Here is an 18,439-nt window from a genome sequence, read left to right as displayed (position 1 = left end):
TATACATGTCAACCCTTGCCTTTCATCTGTGAAATATATTTCCTCCAGCCTAGGCAATAGTCAAAACATGAACATTCTTATATCAACATGTTCAAATTCAAATGAGACAACAGAGTCTGACGTACTGTTCATTTCTTACGTACTATGTGTTTATTTTAAAGTCTCTTTGCTATAGCAGCTTCGTGGGTTGAACATATCAGTGTGATCTGTTCTCAGATCATCATCAAAAGACTGAATTTAAACCTGTCTTCCTGCTGTGAAGGCTTTACTTTCCCTTTCCTTTATTATTTTTCCCGTTTTGAAATGTCTCTACTGGTAATAAATTAAGCATGGTTTGACAAGAAATACGCTCTTATTTGCCTCCTGATGATCAAACAGGAACTTGTAGGTATGTCTTGTTGATGAATGTGCCACAGTGTGAACCACTTAGGTTGCAGCTACGTGAACTGTGCTGATGATGCCCGCCCTCTGCCATCGCCATGCTTCCGTAGCCCCCAGTGTGTGAAATGTCTCACTGGGTTTGCATCCCTGAGTTTGCAGGCTATTCTCAGTTATTGGGAAGAGCTTGCCAGATGTTTCTGGTATGCAGAATTTGTCACGCTGCAGACAAGCTAATATCATTCTGTGAGACCACGGGGAAAAGACTAAAAGACTCCACATTTAATCCAAAGTAAGTACCACGAGACCCATCACAGCACTTGGGCCTGCTCATGGTACAGCAGCTTCCAGCCAATGAGCAGCTCATAACAACTTAGTTATAATGGGTGGCAGGGATCTACGCCATAAGCGCGGCCCCATTAAAGCGAACTCAAGTGCGTGAATTCATGTACAAAGAGTAACCTCAGCATCTGTCTATACTCAGCCAATGTTTTGTTTATGCCTTTTTAGGAACAGCCAAATTATCTTCCTGTCCGCTGAAACCAGGTACTAAACTTCCCATCAATGGCAGCTTCACCTGACAGTGAGGGCAGGGCAGACTGGTATTAGCCCCCTGGGCGGCAGCACGGGGTTGTGGGCTGCTTCTGATTCTGGCAGCTGTTTCAAACCGATGAGGCCTTTTTTTTTTTTTTTTTTGGCCCAAACAATTTTCCCTTGCTAATCAAGTGGGGGAGAGCAATAGTCTAGGAGGAAATTAAATCGTCAACAAGATATGTGTACCTAATAAACACAACAGAACTGGTATTTAGTCAAATCAAATGATTTAATCCAGTCCTATCTCACTCAGCATGGAGGACCTATTTTAATAAACTTAGGCAATGAATTTTGCCATAGAAGTAATGTCCCATTTTCCTTCCCCAAGTGATGCAAAATATTTTCAGAGACAAAAAAATGATACCATTATTCTGTTACTTTTGTTTTACAGATGAGAAAGCAGGACGAGAATATGCACATGAATCTATAGATATGTTTAACTAAATATATTTCCAAGCAGTCTTACACATAGGATAGGTAAGTATTTTGGAGAACAATCTAATTTTCTTATCATTTCTATACCTTAATCACCAGGCATCTACCAACTTCTTTTACTCTCATAGCTCCGCCCTCACCTGCAGAAACCTCAGTGTTCAGAAAACTGAGCGCCATAAACATCACTTTAGATTTAACTTTATGTGTATGTGTGCATACGTGCATGTGTGTGTACATATATGTGGCCATTGTGAGTGCACAGATGAAGAGGAGAATCTTATGTCTTTACTCAGGAGCTGCCTACCTTAATTTTGGTCCAAGTTACTCATAGACTCCCAGGTATGATGGAAGCTGAAGGAGCTCCAGGGTCTGTCTGTCTCTATCTTTCCAAATTTGGGACTCTAAATGAACACCATAGCCTTTAGATTTTACACAGTTCTGAGGACTGAATTTAGTTCCTCATGCCACCATGGTGAGTACTTTATTCGCTGTCTCCCAAGTCTGGGACTTTCAGACTCCACACAGCTGAACTTCATGTAATTCTAGATAATCTAGGCACCACACCTTTAATAGCGTCGGGATGTCTTTAATAGCGTGGGTGGTATCTGGAATATCATGTAGTTTGTTTTTCTTGGAGAGTTACCAAGAACGGCACTTCAAATCCACCAAATGTCAACTTTTAGCATCAAAATCAAAATCTTAGGAGAATCTGTTGAGTGATTCTGACTGGCTTGCATTCCGAATAGTCTACCACCAGAAATCCAATACCATGACGTTGACTCTCCTGCTGGGAGCACACACTACTTGTGGTAGGAAAACCCCACATCTTCTGTGACCAGAATGGGGAACTTCATCACAGCTGCATCTCTTCCTTTTCTTGTTTGTTGGTTCCATTTACCCCTCTTTGGAACTCCCGACAACTCACATACCACTTCTGATACAGCGTAACAACTGTCAAGTGCCTGTGTACCAAGACTTCTCTTACTATCTGAAATGGACTTAAATGAGCTTTCATAACCTTGCCAAGTAGCTGCATCAAATGAAATCGCAATTCAACTCGACTATTGGTTATGGCCTTCTGTTGAGCCAGACAGCTCTACACCATATACCCTGCAGGTAACAACTTTCTGCCTATAGACAGGCAAGACATACATTCCCCCATTTTTATATCTCTGTTGTTATTTCATAGCTCTTAGCATTTTTGTGTTCTTATCAAAATTTGTTGTATCAAAAATATGCATATTATGATATGCTCGTGTTTAATCTGAAGACATGGATCTAATTCTTTGATTTCAGATTTGCGTAGTAAGTACATAGCTCATTGTTTTCTGACATTCACTTTCATATCAATAACGGTGGATAAACAGCACATCCCTGTGATACATAAACACATGCCACACAATTTGCATATAAAGCAGACATACAGTGGGTTTGTTTCTAGCGTCTGTGCTGTCACCGTTTTCTTAGTGCCCCTCTATTGGCAGAAAGACAGGCAGTTATATGTCATTTGTAAGCAACAATCATTCACAACAATATGGCAGTCTTCTTCAGACACCCTCAACTCAGAAGGCGATTAAGGCAGAAAGCCTTGGAAGAACAAATATATAAACTCCTTTCATGACCTATTTCCCATACCTCTGGCTGAAAACTGAAGTGTTCTCTTCCCTGTTTCATGCTAACCCAGCCAATTCTATATAGGAGAAGCAGCTGTTTTTAGATCAAGGCATACACAACAATCCCATGAAGCATGGGTGTAAAGGTCCAAGCCTATATTTAAATGTTTTGTTTTTAAAATAACTTAAAACACTAGACTGTTTTATGACATGTACATCTGAGAGTGGCACATTTATCTCTTATAAAACTCAATGAGCTTACAATAGATATTCTTGCTCACAAGACCTTCATCTAGGAGGGAAATTAACAAAGGCTGGGGGCTGTGGGATCACAGACAAGAAGATGCTGGGCCAGGGAACTCAGATGACAGTTCACCTGCACCGCTCTGGTCTGCTCCTCCACGGCTTAAATATACTTTCCAGAGTTGTACTGGGGAGCCCCGTAGGACAGACAACAAAATCCTATTCATTTATAAGGGATCATAGAGAGGGAGCTTTTAATTCTGCAGTTATGGAAATGGAGGTGGAGGGGGATTAAATGACTAGACTATGCAGTTTTAAAGCCCACATGGGACATAACCAAGGAAAAGAAAAATGAAGTGAAGTTAATACCAGAGCTGGCTCTAATCCATTCTCAACATATATTACCCTGGTCTGGAGGCAAAAAAGTAAATGAAGCAAAAGCCAAAACAAAAACAAAAGAGAGAAAACAGAATGAACTGGAGAGGGTCAGAGAACGTCTCTCAGTGCTCTGCTTTGCCAATCAGTGTTCTGTAAGAGCAGTGAGCGTTAAACATGGTGAAGCAACATGGTCGTGAGCATCACCAAACTCTGCTTCCTTTGTCATGGAGAATGTTCATCTAATTTGAGATTCCTATATGACTGGCATTCAAAAAACTATAAATATCTACATTGTTCTAAGCAAACATTGCATCTCCACAACATTTAAATCAGGTTTACCACTCCTAAGTGAAAATGTATGGCCCTCAACCAACACATATGCCCTTTCTTGGACAAATAAATCCCATGATGCCCCTAAGACCCAAACAAATGCAAAGTCTAGGCCTGCTCTGGGCTGTTGCCAGTGCCAACTCCTAACCATGCCGAAGGACTTCAGAGCCCTTAACCAAATGGCTTTGGGATTCCAAGGTCACTGTCCCCAGATGACTCAATATCTCCTTCTTTAATTCCTTCCCATCTCTACCTCTATAGTTAAGCTTTCTATTTTTTGGTATTTTTTTTTGGCAGATGTATTCCATAGTAATGTATACACAATCAATCTTCAACCTTAGCAACTAAATTTAATTACATTTAACAACTCCACACTGAATATAGTATCTCTTGAAGAAACTCTATTAATGCTGATGAAAATTACCAGAAATTGGTTCTGAAGAGCATGAGGGCCCGAAGTGAAGCAGATGCAACTCATGAGGGAATGTGTGACTAATGAGGAGCTATGCAATAAGCAATCCTACCCAGAGAGTCCCTTCTTACAGGAGCATGCCCTCCGGGATTACAGCTTGCGTCTAAAATGGTAGTTGACTCTCAGTCGGCAAAAAACTGCTAATATCTATGTACTTCATGCTCAAACAATCAGACATGTGACACACACTGTAAAAAAAAAGGTCTAGGTTTGTTTTAAAATTTTAAATTTTGTGTTTGAGTGTTCTGTGCTTCATTTGTGCATTTGGTATCATGTATGTGCTGGGAACAGAATCTGGGTCTTCTGCAAGAGTAACAAGTGTTCTTTACCATGGCATGTTAAGACATGTCTCCAGACCCCAAGATAGCATTTTATAAAAGCAAAACAAAAAGTGTGATGGTTTGAATGATAATGGCTTTCATAGGCTCATTTGAATACTTGTTTCCCAGTTAGTGGAACTAATTGAAAGTATTAAAGGTGTGGATTTGTTGGAGGAGGTATGTTATTAGGAGTGGACTTTGGGGGTTTCAAAAGTCTGTGCATTATCAATGAGTTAGTGAGCTCTCTCGCTCTCTCTCTCGGCCTGGTATTTGTGGATTAAAATATAAGCTCTAAGTTAATGTTCCAACTCTACACTCCCTGCTTGATGACATACTCCCCACTATGATAGCCAGGGATACTAACTCTGAATATGGAAGACCCCGATAAACTCTACCTTCTGTAAGACCCCTTAGTCATGGGATCTCAGCACAGAAGAGTAGTCATTTGCACATATAAACACACACACACATCTGCAAATTGTTAAAAATAAAAATAGCTTGAAGAGAGATTATGTGTGTTTTCACTGAAAGTCTACCTGACTACACAGGGCTAAAGTAGGACCCCCATTTGGTCAGGATGCCTTAGCTGAGTGTATAGCAGTGTCAGCATGGCCGCTTTCCCTCCTGCAAGAAAAACTTCTGGGTTGCAAGTGATATCCCAGAATACTCACTATTTCCTATATATTTTTTAAAAATCTGTTTCCTAGGAAAAAAAACAAAATACTGTGGTAGTACACATATACCTTCATTTATTCACTCAACAAAGATGCTGGGCAAAGATGTAGATCATGAAAGGGGGGAAATAAAAAGATCCCTACCCTCACAAAGTATCTATTTCTGATGGAGAAAACAGTGAATGTCTTAGTTAGCTTTTCTATTACTGTGATGAAACACCATGACCAAAAGTCGATGTACGAAGGAAAGGGTTTATTTGGCTTATACTTCATCAGTGAAGCAAGCCAGGACAGGATCTCAAACAGGGTAGGAACCGGAGGCAGGAGCTGATGTAGAGGCCACCAAAGGGTCATGCTTACTGGCTTGCTTACCACGGCTTGCTTGGTCTGATTTCTTATAGACCCCAGGTACGCCAGCCTAAGAATGGCACCACTTACAATAGGCTGGTCCCTCCCGCATCAATCACGAATTCATAAAATGCCTTACAGCTGGATCCTATGGAGGCACAGTCTCAATTGAAGTTCTCTCCTTTCAAATAACTCTAGCTTGTCGCAAGTCGACATAAGACTTGCCTGAATCGTGGACAAGCCCGTAACTGATGCAGAATGCAACCTGCAATAAAAGGCAAAGGGCAAATACTTCAGGAAACAGATGGCAGGGAAGGAATGGAAGCAGGATCCTCTATAACAAAGCTAAGGAAATAGGAACAAAGATGCGAGACGGTACAGAGAGGAAAGTAGATCCATCTGTGCCGAAGGCTGGAGGGAAGGGGAGCTGGGATGGTACAGCAAACTAAACTGCTAAGGGATGAGAGCACGCTCCAACAAAGGCCATACTCTTCTCAGCAAACTGTGCAGGAGTGGAGTCAGCTGGAGGACCACAGAAGTCCTTTTCAAACCATAAGGATTCCAGTTATTCTCTGTTCAGAGTGGTAAAATTACAACCTTTACATTTTTGTATAATGTGGGAGTCCCCTCTGTGTGCTGCAATGAATAAAGAAACTGCTTTGGACCTATAGCAAGGCAGAACTTGATAGACAGGGAAAGCTAGGCTGAATGCTGGGAAAAAGAAGGGCAGAGTCACAGAAAAGCCATGGATTCTCTGCCCGAGACAAATGCTGGGAACATTACTTGGTAAGCCTCTGCTATATGGCGATACACAGATTAATAGAGATGGTTTAGTTTAGGATATGAATAAGTCAGAAATACGCTTTAGCTATTGGCCAAACAGTATTGCAAATAATATGGTTTTTTTGTGATTACTTTGTGTCTAAGCAGCCAGGAACAAACAAGTGGCCTCCACCAACACTTGTAGGCTTCCATCTGAAATATCTTTTACTAACATTTATTAACACTTATTTTGCAAATCAACTACTACGTCATCGTTTCTAATTTGATATCTGGATCCCATCAGACTTCTTAGTTCATCGACCCTAGATTAATACCATATCCATTTGGCATTTTCTACTGTCTTTAAGCACAGAGGAGTGTTAAGACTAAATCTGTTGAATACATAGTGTTAAAAAAAAATACATGAACAACAGAAGAACTGCAGACACAACTAACTGGAGAAACGCAACAGACTCAACCTTAAGCTGATGCAAACAGTTTCTGTCAGACTTTCTACCTAGGGCTCCACAGTTTGGCTGAGCTGGGCCCCTTGCACCAGATCTATGACTGTCAAGCAAATGATGTTCTTAGACGAGTGAAATGAGCTCTTTTTCTTAATTGTGTGGCTAGCATTTAGACACAAAACTGCAGAGACAGCATTTTTCAGCTTGGCATTTGGAAAGCCTCATAGTGTATTTTCTTTTTGAATCACATTCTGCTCTGTCTGTGCCTTCAGATGCTGTTTAAGAACTTTATCTTTGTGTTTCTATATCTACCTGATATAGAAACTTACATTTAAATTTAAAATACTATTCAAATTTCTTTCTCATGTCAAATACCTAAACTATGTAACATTTGGAAATAGGCAACGATAGTATCTAATTAGTTAGCTTAAGATTACCTGTTTGGTTACATACATATTGTACCATACAGTTCGAGGTTTTATAGTCATCTAAAATGCATTACATTGATTTCAAAAATTTGTGTCTATTGTATGTGCTTAAAGTGAAGCTTCATGGGCAATTACTCCAATATTTTGATAAAATTACTAAATAATGATCAATGCGGTAGAGATTGGCAAAGGTTAAAGTCTTCTAAAATTTCTACTCCTTTTTGTTTATTATTGCAGTGCTGGGGATGAAATCCAAGGGCTCATGAATGCTACGCAATTGCTCCACCACTGATGTCCCCAGCCTTTAAAGCCCTATTTTAAATCCACTCAATGAGGCTTACTTTCACATCTAAAAACTAAAGTCTTCTTAAATTTAATATGACTAGAATACATCTTAACTTTTAATTCAATGAGACAGTGAGCTAAAGGTGCACCTGCAGAGTATATGTAGGCTTTTTTTTTAAAATCTTTGAAATACAAATAACTGAGAGAGGGCAATTAAAATCTTAAGATGCAAAAATATGTTTCTATCAAAATTCTATTAAAGGTTTTAGGAATGTGTTTACAAAGACCTTCCCCACCAACAACTAAAAATAAGACACCATGTTTACATCAGTATGGTAATTCATCTTAGCACCTGCATTAAAGAAGTCATTTACATCCTCTGGAAGAGATGTCTAAATTCTAGGAACGCATTGGGATGCCTCTATAACTGGTATCATTGATCGGAAATTATCTCCTGTCACTGTGATCACCCACTCAGAAATACTTCCGTTTTAAAGACAAAAGTGTTAACACTCCCTGGCTCTGAAGATGGGACACCACCCACAATTCTATAGTATACATGTGTGCTACAAATATAACAGTCTCATGTCACCCACAATTCTATAGTATACATGTGTGCTACAAATATAACAGTCTCATGTCACGTTGCCTGTCTGCTCCCAATTGGTTTCAACAGCCTGTTAAGAATCTCAAAAACTTTCTTAACCACAATGGTGGAACAGTTGAAATCTGAAGCCATTGACAGTTTAGGGCAGTGATTCCTTCAATGAAGTATCTGATTCAAAGCAAGGTGAAGACACTGGCATGAAGACAAATGGCATTCTATAATTATGGGATGCATGCATCCCATTTACGCCTGTGCCATTTGCAACAATCAAAATGTGTAATTACTATATTTTGATTCTAATGTAAAACTAGCCACTGAGAACCAAACAATTGCCGCAAGGAAGTGAACGCCAAGCAACAAGTGACCCCTGTATTTTATTCTTGCATTTGCTTCACATACTTACACTATCAGCCGATTTTGTCTTTATTCTCCTTGGATATTCCTTTCGGGCTTATTCACTTATTGAATTTTCTTTTAAAGTTTCAAAATAAAGTCATGCACGCCTCTTAACACATGATAACTTCTGACATGAATAACCAGAACTTTCATGAAATCAAAAGCATGCATCTGACACACCAAGTTTTACTAAAAACAATCACTGAAACAGACATGGTGGTTAGTGGGGATAGAAGTGAAACAGCAGACCTCACAATCCCTTTCTGTTTAGTTCCCTTACTCGGCTCTCCCAAGTTTGGCGTTCATACACTCAATAAACCAACCATTGTGAGGCCATGAATCAATTCTTATCTTATATTCTAAACACAACTCTCAGTTCGCAGTTACAAAACTTGAAAAGCATCACAGAAACAAAACGATCATCACGAAAACGATGGAAAGCCAAATGATGTTAGTTTTTATTTTATTTCTTTTACCTTTGTTAGACTTTTGGAAATCAAGTGTCCTTAAACACTTCAACCCAGTGGTCCAGGCAGGAAAGTCCACCCGTCCTAAAGATGGAGAAGAAATGCAATGCCCTCCTTCGCCGGGCACAGAGCGGGCTGTTTCAGGCTGTCCACCCACCTGCTCCTCCCTCCTGAAAAGAAGGCTAAAGACAAGCAGAGGAGCTCAAAGTCCAAGGAAGCCGAGAACAGCAGTCCTGGGAAAGTCAGGATGCTGAATTTCCACACTTTAACTTCTGCTTCCACTAGCTAACAGTGTTAAGAGAAAGCAAAGCAAGAAGCACAAGATAGCGCAAACCTAGTGGTGGCTGCCTTAAAAGAGAAAAGAATAGAGTTCAGCCAGGCACAAAGGTCTCCATGGCAACAGTGAATTTAGACCCCCACCGGCATTATTTATGCAACATTTCATCACAAAAGGACCCTCCCACTAGCCAGCCTAGCAAATTCTAGTTTTCCAATTTTCCTCTCTCTTGCCCCAGATTTGTACCTGGGTTCTTAGCTCTCCTTATCTGAATCTGAAGAAACAGAGCAAACAAAAACAGCATCAACCCATTTTTTTTTAAAAAAAAAAAAAAAAGCAAAGATTATAAAATAAGATTCGCAGACCAATTCTAGATGTTGACTCCTGGGTGAATTAAAAAGCAAAATTGTACCTACTTCATCATATAGCCAAGACCGTGCTGGTTTCAGAGATGGACAGCTGCTGGATAAGCAAGTGCTTATTCATTTATTGTGGGCTCTGAAACGAGGCTGAGAGCCAAAAGAATAAAATGAGGCAAAAACTTCAGGCGGTCACCAAATGTGCAGAAAAGAAACCTGTCTAGATGCTGACTTTAGAGCTAAATTTTACCTATCGATATAATCCTTCACCCCCTATAGCTATTGTATACCTCTAACAGGATCTCATTCGCTCAATTTCAGTCAAAAACAAATGCTGCAGCTTTAAAAGAATTTTGATTGAACTGTGGGCCAAAGTAACCGCAGTTCAACTTTATAACTAGGTGAGCCCAAGAAAGTTACTTGCAACTGAGATTGCGCCCCTATGTAACGAGGTTGCTGTGAACATCTAGGGGTGCTTGCTTTAATTCTATAACTGGAGACAACTATAAGCTCTCAGGATGCTGTTGGCTGAAGCATAAAAGAAAGATTACTACCATCCATCTTATTGATGTTCAATTTAAAGTCAGTTCACACAAGCACTAAGTGTGGTATTTTGGTTGTTTTTCTATTGCTGTGATAAGACACTGTAACTAGGGCGATTATAAAAAAAGAGCATTTGATTTGGGGCTCATGGTTTCAGAGGGCTAGTGTCCATGACCATCATGGCGTGGAACATGGTGATAGGCAAGCAGGCATGGCGCTGGGGTAGCGGTTGAGAGCTCCTATCTTGAGACACAGCCACAAAGCAGAGAGTCAGCTGAGAACAACCTAGGCTTTTGAGACCTCCAAGCATGCCCCTAGTGACACTCCTCCTCCAATGTGACCACACCTCTAATCCTTCCCAAAGAGCTCTAACAATCAGGGACCAAGTATTCAAGCAAACTATGGAGTCCACTCTCACTCAAACCAAAACACATACTAGCCTTGTAAAATGAAACTGTGATTTTTTTTTTAAACAGTGCAAGTTTATTAAAACATCAAGGTTTAAGAGATTGTTTGGTGGGTAAAGGGCTTGTAAAAGCAGGAAGTCTTGGGTTTCACTTCCCATAGCCCATATTACATCAACTGAAGTGAGTAACTTGTATCTGTAATCCCAGCATAATACCAGACACGGAAGGTGAAGATGGGTGGGTTCCTGAAAATTTACAGGCCAGCTATCCTGATGTTCCCTGTGCAGCAGCAAAAATTAAAGTGAGCCTTTCTCAAATAAGGTGGGAGACAAGCGTTAACACTGAAGGCTATTCTGACATCCATATATAAGCTCTGCACTTGTGGGCCATCTCTCTCTCTCTCTCTCTCTCTCTCTCTCTCTCTCTCTCTCTCTCTCTCTCTTTCTCTCTCACACACACACACATACACACACACACACACACCACAAATATATCATATGTGCACATCATATACATACATGACACATGCATATAAAATTCAAAGTTGTTGGAATAGCTCAGGCAGTAAAGTCTACCTAGTTTAAGCCCCAGAATCAGGTTTTTAAAAGCCAGGCATGTTAAATCCTTTTAGGGGAGGGTGATGACAAGATAAACCCTGGGCTTGTTGGCAGGCAGCCTAGTGTAGTTAGTGAGTTTCTCACCAATGAGAAACTCTGTCTCAACGGGGGAGTGAAAACACAAAACAAAATACAAAAAACAAAACCATGACCTGAAAAACACATGGCAGAGGCTTTCCTGAGGATTCCATAGTCATGCATATACCTGTGTGTGCACACACACACACACATGTACACACGTTCAAAGCTGCATGTTAAATCAGTTACAGAACACTTTCTTAGCCATCAGGGTCCTGAATTTAACCCCCCTCCAAAGCTACCAAAACAATAACAAAAGTGACCAGTTATAATTTCATAGATTATATTACAGTTCTAGGCCAAAATTTCTCCACTCCAATTTCAATAGTGTTTTTAGTATAATTGCATCCCTAAATCTAAATTTCTCATCTCAATTTGACTCGCTTTTCTTTTTCTTCTTTTTTTCTGGTACTGCTTTCAGGAAGGTTTTGTGAAAACAGTCCATGTGAGTATTTTCTGTTAATGCCCATTGGAGAAGGTTTTTCAGTTGCCTTCAAGGAAGGCAAATTTCCATTACGTAATCCCTGAAGGAACTCCAACAACTGCTACACCATACATTGACTCTTTGTGAATATGTTCCTGGGATCCTGCCAAGTTTTGTAGGTATAGAACTCAAACACAGGCACTGTAAGTCAAGAGTTTTTCTCCCAAGTCATTCTAAGGGAAGCATCCTGATGCCATCCAACACTGAGCCCTGAAGGAAAGGTGTGAAAAGCTGGCTATTTCCTGTCTGTAAACAGCGTAGCCAGGTAAGGAACGCTGTAACAGCTGATGGGCCATCTCCCAGCCAAGTCTTTTCTTTTTTTTTTTTTTTGTTTTTGTTTTTGTTTTTGTTTTTGTTTTTCGAGACAGGGTTTCTCTGTGGCTTTGGAGCCTGTCCTGGAACTAGCTCTGTAGACCAGGCTGGTTTCGAACTCACAGAGATCCGCCTGCCTCTGCCTCCCGAGTGCTGGGATTAAAGGCGTGCGCCACCACCGCCCGGCTCCAGCCAAGTCTTTTCAGTCTACCATCTTCCTTTGGCTTCTCTTCTTCTTCCCGCTTTGTTTCCTCTGCTCCTCCAATGTCTGCCATTTCTTTTGATGCTTCTGAGACAGTTTCACTAGGCCAAAGGGTTTATTTCTTTTTCTACTATCCTATTTCCCATGAGTTTAGTTATTCTTTTCATACCTTGCCTTACATCTACTTTGATTTATATTTTCATGATTCTAAGTTTGTTAAGTTATGATGATGAACATAGTTAACCTCTTACACTCGAAAGCAATGCTTTTTTGTTCTGGAGTTATAATTTCTGGATCTTTTGTACATTGCTGGATCTCTTTCTACTCTTTCTGATTTATTTCCACATTTTAAATTTGTAGCACCAGCATAGCAATATTAAATAAATAAATATGTTATTTGCATTATGGAAAATCTATCTTTAAGTGATGTCCATAGGAGCAGACTGGAATGGAAGGGTACGGCGCACAGAACTGGGGAAGTGGCTATCAACTGATGCTGCAGCTCTTGTTCCATCCTCAAGCCCAGTCCCAGTCTCGAATGAGTTTCATCTCCCAGGCGTCTGAACTGAGGTTCCCTGCCCATGGCATCTCTTTCTTATTGACTTAATCACTTGGCATTTCGGCCGAAGTTTCCTGTTAGGAATCTGGGCCTCTCCTCTCAATACACTGGCCTTGCCCTCGCCTGTCCTCAATTCGTAAATTAAATATGCATTCTTCTGTTACCAGGAAGATACACCTAAATTCAACATATCACAATATCAGGCATACGCTGCTCCTAGCATGATGATGAATTTTATATTCCCACCACGATTTTGGTGTTTGGTTCTTTTCAGTGTTCACATGAAGTAGAATGACTCCAGCTTGTGAGACTGTATAAAAATGGTTGATGGGAAATCCTAAACACAAACGAGTTAATACCTACTCATGACAAATTCAACAAAATTTGTCAACTTCAAACAAACTAACAAACAAACAAAACTTCCAGGAGCTAGAGAGCCTGTTATGCATATGCCAGCACACCAGACCTCACTTACTGAGAAGCTCCCAGCGGTCTTTATGCTATAGTAATTTGTGTCTCCTAACTAGAATAGATGCAGAGGGACATATGTGCACAGTGGATTACTACTCAATGAAGAATACACATCCGCAGAAGCCATATATGACATTAAGGCTGAGTCTGGACAAATCATAGCAAGCCTGCTGTTCTTGATGATTTAAGAAGAACTTTTATATCTGTGTGCTGCACATAGAAATAAATTCCCAGGGGAGTGAAGATGGGAACATAATTCATGAGTAAATACAGCCAATGTACATGATAAACTTGAATGAAAATGTCATTAAACTCATTACTATGAAAAAAATGAATATACGCTAATAATGTTATTTTTATACATACAAGATGACTTAATCACGCTAATTACTAGGTATTTCTAGAAGTTTATAGGTAATGCAAGACACATTAATAGTTAAAATCCATAGCAAACATTTCATAGACACAAGCTGAATGAGAACTTTGATGTCTCAGTGTATATCAGAAATTATGTTATATGTCTCATTGCATATCAGAAATTATATGCATATTGGCATAAAGACTAAAACATACTACTAAAATTTTAAGTCCTAAATTACTTTCAATGCTAGATTTTTGGAGGCTATAGCAGGAATGTGCATTTAAAAACTAGAGCATTATTTGGCTACTAAATATTCATGAGTAAAAAACAACCAAAACATTATAACCTCAGAGATTTTTAGCAATATCACTGAAAAAATGATTTTAGCTTGTAAAGACTAAAAACAGAACTCAGGGGTAGAAGAATGTAATACAGGATCATCAATTTAAAAAATAATTCGGTGTGCTGTGGCCTTCTCATACCATGACAGAAACAAAGTTATATTTAATGACTTGACTTTATCTTTTAATTGTACATTCAGAGTAGAAGAGAAGTATTACTAACACTGAAAGCTACACCTGATATTCTAAGCAGGTGGCTTTGTAGTGATTTATAATTAAGTGCTACATCAGCGTGTAAATTTTCTATTTAATACAGCTTCTTGTATTTCTACGAGTTTTTTTCCTAGCTCACATCTTCCCAGAAATTTTGTCTTTCCATTTTGTTGAGAATAAGCATTCCTTCACAAGAGTCGATAATTCTATTCATTCTTCTTCCAAAATCTATGTTATAAAAATGACACGTGATGGACAGTCAAATGACCGAGCTGGCCTTCCAAGGGCCATGGAGAGTCTACGGCAGGGTGGTGCTGTAACAAACAATTGCAAAGAATAACCGTGCTGGAGCTGGCTCAGCTTTTCATACAGAGGCCTGCAGTTATCTCTGCGGTCCATAGACAAGACAGATTGTAGGAGATGGCGAAGGGACAGAGAGGAGAAAAGAGGAAAGAAGCCGAAAACTGTGTTGGACTTCTGCCTAGGACTTATCAGAGACCTTCTCAGATAAAACCAGAGCCCCGTGTGATTCCCTGGCTTCCCTGAGCTATGGAGAGGTCGCTAGATACAAAGCGAGTCTCTGGTTACTGAGACTACAATTGTATGCCTTCCCACACGAGCTCATGTTTGTCAGTCGGGGTAAACTAGAACTCTGTCAGGAAGAATGCAGACAATTGTAAATCTCCCTAATCACATATGTTGCCTTTAATACTTGTGCCATCTAGGACCTCATGCTAAGCAAATTACATGCTCTCCTTCATTTTATCTCAAAGTAAAGCTCCAGCAATGACAGACTAACAAACAACGCTAGTTGTAGCTCTCCGTCCTGGCATGAGCCCAATTTACCGTGTTAGGGGCATTCTCGGGTTCTCAAGCTGGATTTGAACTCGACCATCCTGGCAGCGCTTCCTTGACCCCCTCAGCATTCTTGATGTCGTACATAATTAGTCTGTGAAATCCATGACTTGTGTTTTCAGGAAAAATAAAAGTTGAAGACCAGAATTCCTGGACTACTGAATACATGACAACAAGCTGTGCTGGGTTTACTCTTAATATATAATTTTCTACCAAATAATAGAAATATAACAAATGTAGGATTCCCACTCATAGAGGAGTCACCTCCCCCATCTTTCTCATTCTTTGACACATATCCACACAGGTACACACGCAGGGAAGCACTGGAAAAATGTAATACAGTTTTAAATTACAAAAGACAGTTTCCTTGTGGCACAACTAAGCCAATTTTTCTGTTTATAACTGGGTGGAGAAAGTCTACTATATTTTACTCTTTGTGTCCCAAGTGCATATTTAAGACATTATCTTTGAAGAAAACTCAAACCATCCGATTGCTAACAACTGCATCATAATCTCGCAGCATTGAAAATGACATTTGTTTCTATTTTTTGCATACTTAGCTCATTTCTTTATTCTTATACTTTCTAACATTTATATAAAGTGGTGATCATGAGTAATACCCTGTCAGAACAGAGTCAGCCCTGTTTCTTCGCTTGGATTTACATATTATTCTGTTGCCCTTGGCCAGGGCACTGGGGGAATACCAATAAGAAAGCGCACATGACCAAGCACTTTAAGTTCTTCACACAGCGTGCTTGGCTAAGACCCGGCGAAAGGGACCATTTGAAAACGATTTTTGCATGCGGGCACACACATGCACAGAACCCACGCTGAGATGCGAAGAAACACTTTAAAACAAGTATGAGTAATTCTTGAAAACATACTACCACTCAATATATCAGATCCTATTTACATAAGTATATTTGTCGACCTATTCCCTGTAGCTTATGCAGTACTTGAGTAGATGCCAGAACAGTCTGTCCCCTATCTCAAGAGTTAACTTTTACCTTGGGCAGCTAAGTGTAGAGGACTGGAATGATGGTGTTGTAGTCATTAGGGTGCAGGAATAAACAAGGCCTGCATTCCCATAACTCTTGGACTTTACTATTCTCTTTATGCTTTAGGTTGATGGTCTTTGGTTAAAAGACCAAATACACAAAATCCAATAACACTATCAAGCAGCCTACTATCAATCCTTCATAAAATTATACTCTGTTATATTTCTTCTTAGACAGCTAAGATAAACCCTTAAGTACATTCTCCGTCTTACAGTAGGATTGGTTGTATGTGGAGTACCTTAGGGTACTAGATTCAATGAGATAAAACTAATTTGCAATGAAATAACTTTGGGGTGGGGCTATGGCTGGTGTGTGAAGTGCTCGCTGTGCAAGCATGAAGAAATTAGGTGCTCATGGTATGAGACTTTGTGCAGGTGAAACAAGGTTGCATGAGACCATTACAGAGCTAATACCCAGCTTCTACATACAAATAGAGCACGTTGCCATACATCTGTGACCCCAGTGCTTTAGGATAGAGAGGGGTGAATTCCATTAGCATGTGGGATAGACAGTGTGGCTAATCAGTAAGAACTGGGCTCTATGAGAGACCCTGTCATGAAATAAGGTGGAAAAATAATTGGGGAAGATATCCCTAAGTCAAACTCTGCCCTGAACATGTGCCATTGCTGAATAGGTCCCTCCCCAGCCCAACACACAAGGAAACTTTTGCTCATATGTGGTAGCACTCTATACGACTTCAACACGACTCACATTGGGAGCAGAACCTTGCCATTTGTTGATACATTCATAGCATCATCCTTTGTGAATTTTGAAGCCTCTTCTATAAGACTCTGATATATCTTTCTTCATTCCAGAAATTTTCACACACATCTAAGACACCAGGAGCCAACTGTATGCCACAATTTACGCTGGTTCTAGGATTAATACTGAATTAGTAAGTGTCCACTTTGATTTGCTCTCAGTTCTGTAGAGCTCCTAAATACTGACGTCCCTACCTTGGTATCTCCAGTGCACTGAGAATGGAGGGACTCCTTGGCATTTGAGAACTACTTTCACATGAGTACTGAATGAAAAAGAAGGCTCATTTAGCTCTGATTGTCCATGCTATATCTTTTAACTCTTGGTCTGGCTTTAAAATAAGGAGGCCCCAGTCTATAAGGTGAATTATTTACTTATAAACATCCTGGACCAAAAAAAAATCTAAAGAATAATTAAACTAAGAAAAGAATAATCAGTGTTCTACCACAGGTAATTTTTTCTGGCTATCAAGAGTAACTTATGTCTTGTGCTACTGAAAGTGCATCTGTACATACCTGCTTATAAGATAGGAAATAGCGGTATTTGAGACACATCAAAACAACAGCTTACGCACAACATGGGAATTTCCACATTTATGAACACATTCCAATGAAGTGGATTATGACCTCATTTCACCAATAAAAAACAGATTCTGTGATTAAATATTTTTTCCCATATCACATAGATTTCAAGTGGAAGAAGCTCTATTTGAATTTTAGCAGCTCAGAGTTCTTGTCCATTAGAGACCAGGGCTCACTCAGGAAGTTTTCAGTCTGTCTCGTAGGAGTCACACCTCGGATGTATTGATTTTTCTCTTAAAATGTTCACATGATGCTGAAGGCTCAGAATTTCCCTTCCACTTCCATCAGAACACAGCACAGTTCATGTGAGAGGCTCCAGTTCCGTCAATATCAGCCAAGTTCCCTTGGCATGAATAGCTGTTGCTGTCTCCCTTCCAATCTATCCACTAAGCAATTTCTCAACAAACATGATTTCTCCAGTCATTTTAGACACAGTGAAAGCCACATAACATACCCCAAAATTTAAAATCCTGTGTATGAGTACATTTGAAAGGTGCACTTACATTTCCTTAAATGAAAGGAAACATATCTGCTTTTTCCTCTAAATAAGCCTCCTGTAGAAAGGTTTGCAAATTGAAGAGACACAGTGTCTGCCACTTAGTCTTTTAATAACAGGAGTGAAGGTGAAGAGCCGAATAATCTCTGCTAATGCATACGAAAAGCATGGGACACAGTCAAAAGTAGATGCCTGTGCTGCACATTTTCATTAGTATCTGTTCATGACATGTTCTCTCTCTCTCTCTCTCTCTCTCTCTCTCTCTCTCTCTC

The 18,439-nt window shown here is 39.8% G+C and overlaps 1 protein-coding gene across 3 annotated transcripts in view; it reads right to left on the bottom strand.

The window, feature by feature from the left end:
• Nucleotides 1-18,439, bottom strand: part of Ctnnd2 (catenin delta 2) — a 755,848-nt gene that overhangs the window by 474,542 nt on the left and 262,867 nt on the right. Inside the window, exon 1 of one of the 3 annotated variants that reach the window (XM_026783688.1) lies at nucleotides 9,204-9,480. The exons of the other annotated variants lie outside the window; for them this stretch is intronic. The gene's annotated coding sequence lies outside the window, so the exon portion shown is untranslated. Of the gene's footprint in view, nucleotides 1-9,203; nucleotides 9,481-18,439 lie in introns of those variants that run through there. 3 annotated transcript variants of the gene reach the window in all.

Source organism: Microtus ochrogaster, chromosome 19 (assembly GCF_000317375.1).
Source record: "Microtus ochrogaster isolate Prairie Vole_2 chromosome 19, MicOch1.0, whole genome shotgun sequence".
Lineage (NCBI taxonomy): Eukaryota > Metazoa > Chordata > Mammalia > Rodentia > Cricetidae > Microtus > Microtus ochrogaster.
The sequence above is the reverse complement of the archived record's forward strand: the minus strand, read 5'-3'. Positions and strand labels throughout refer to the sequence as shown.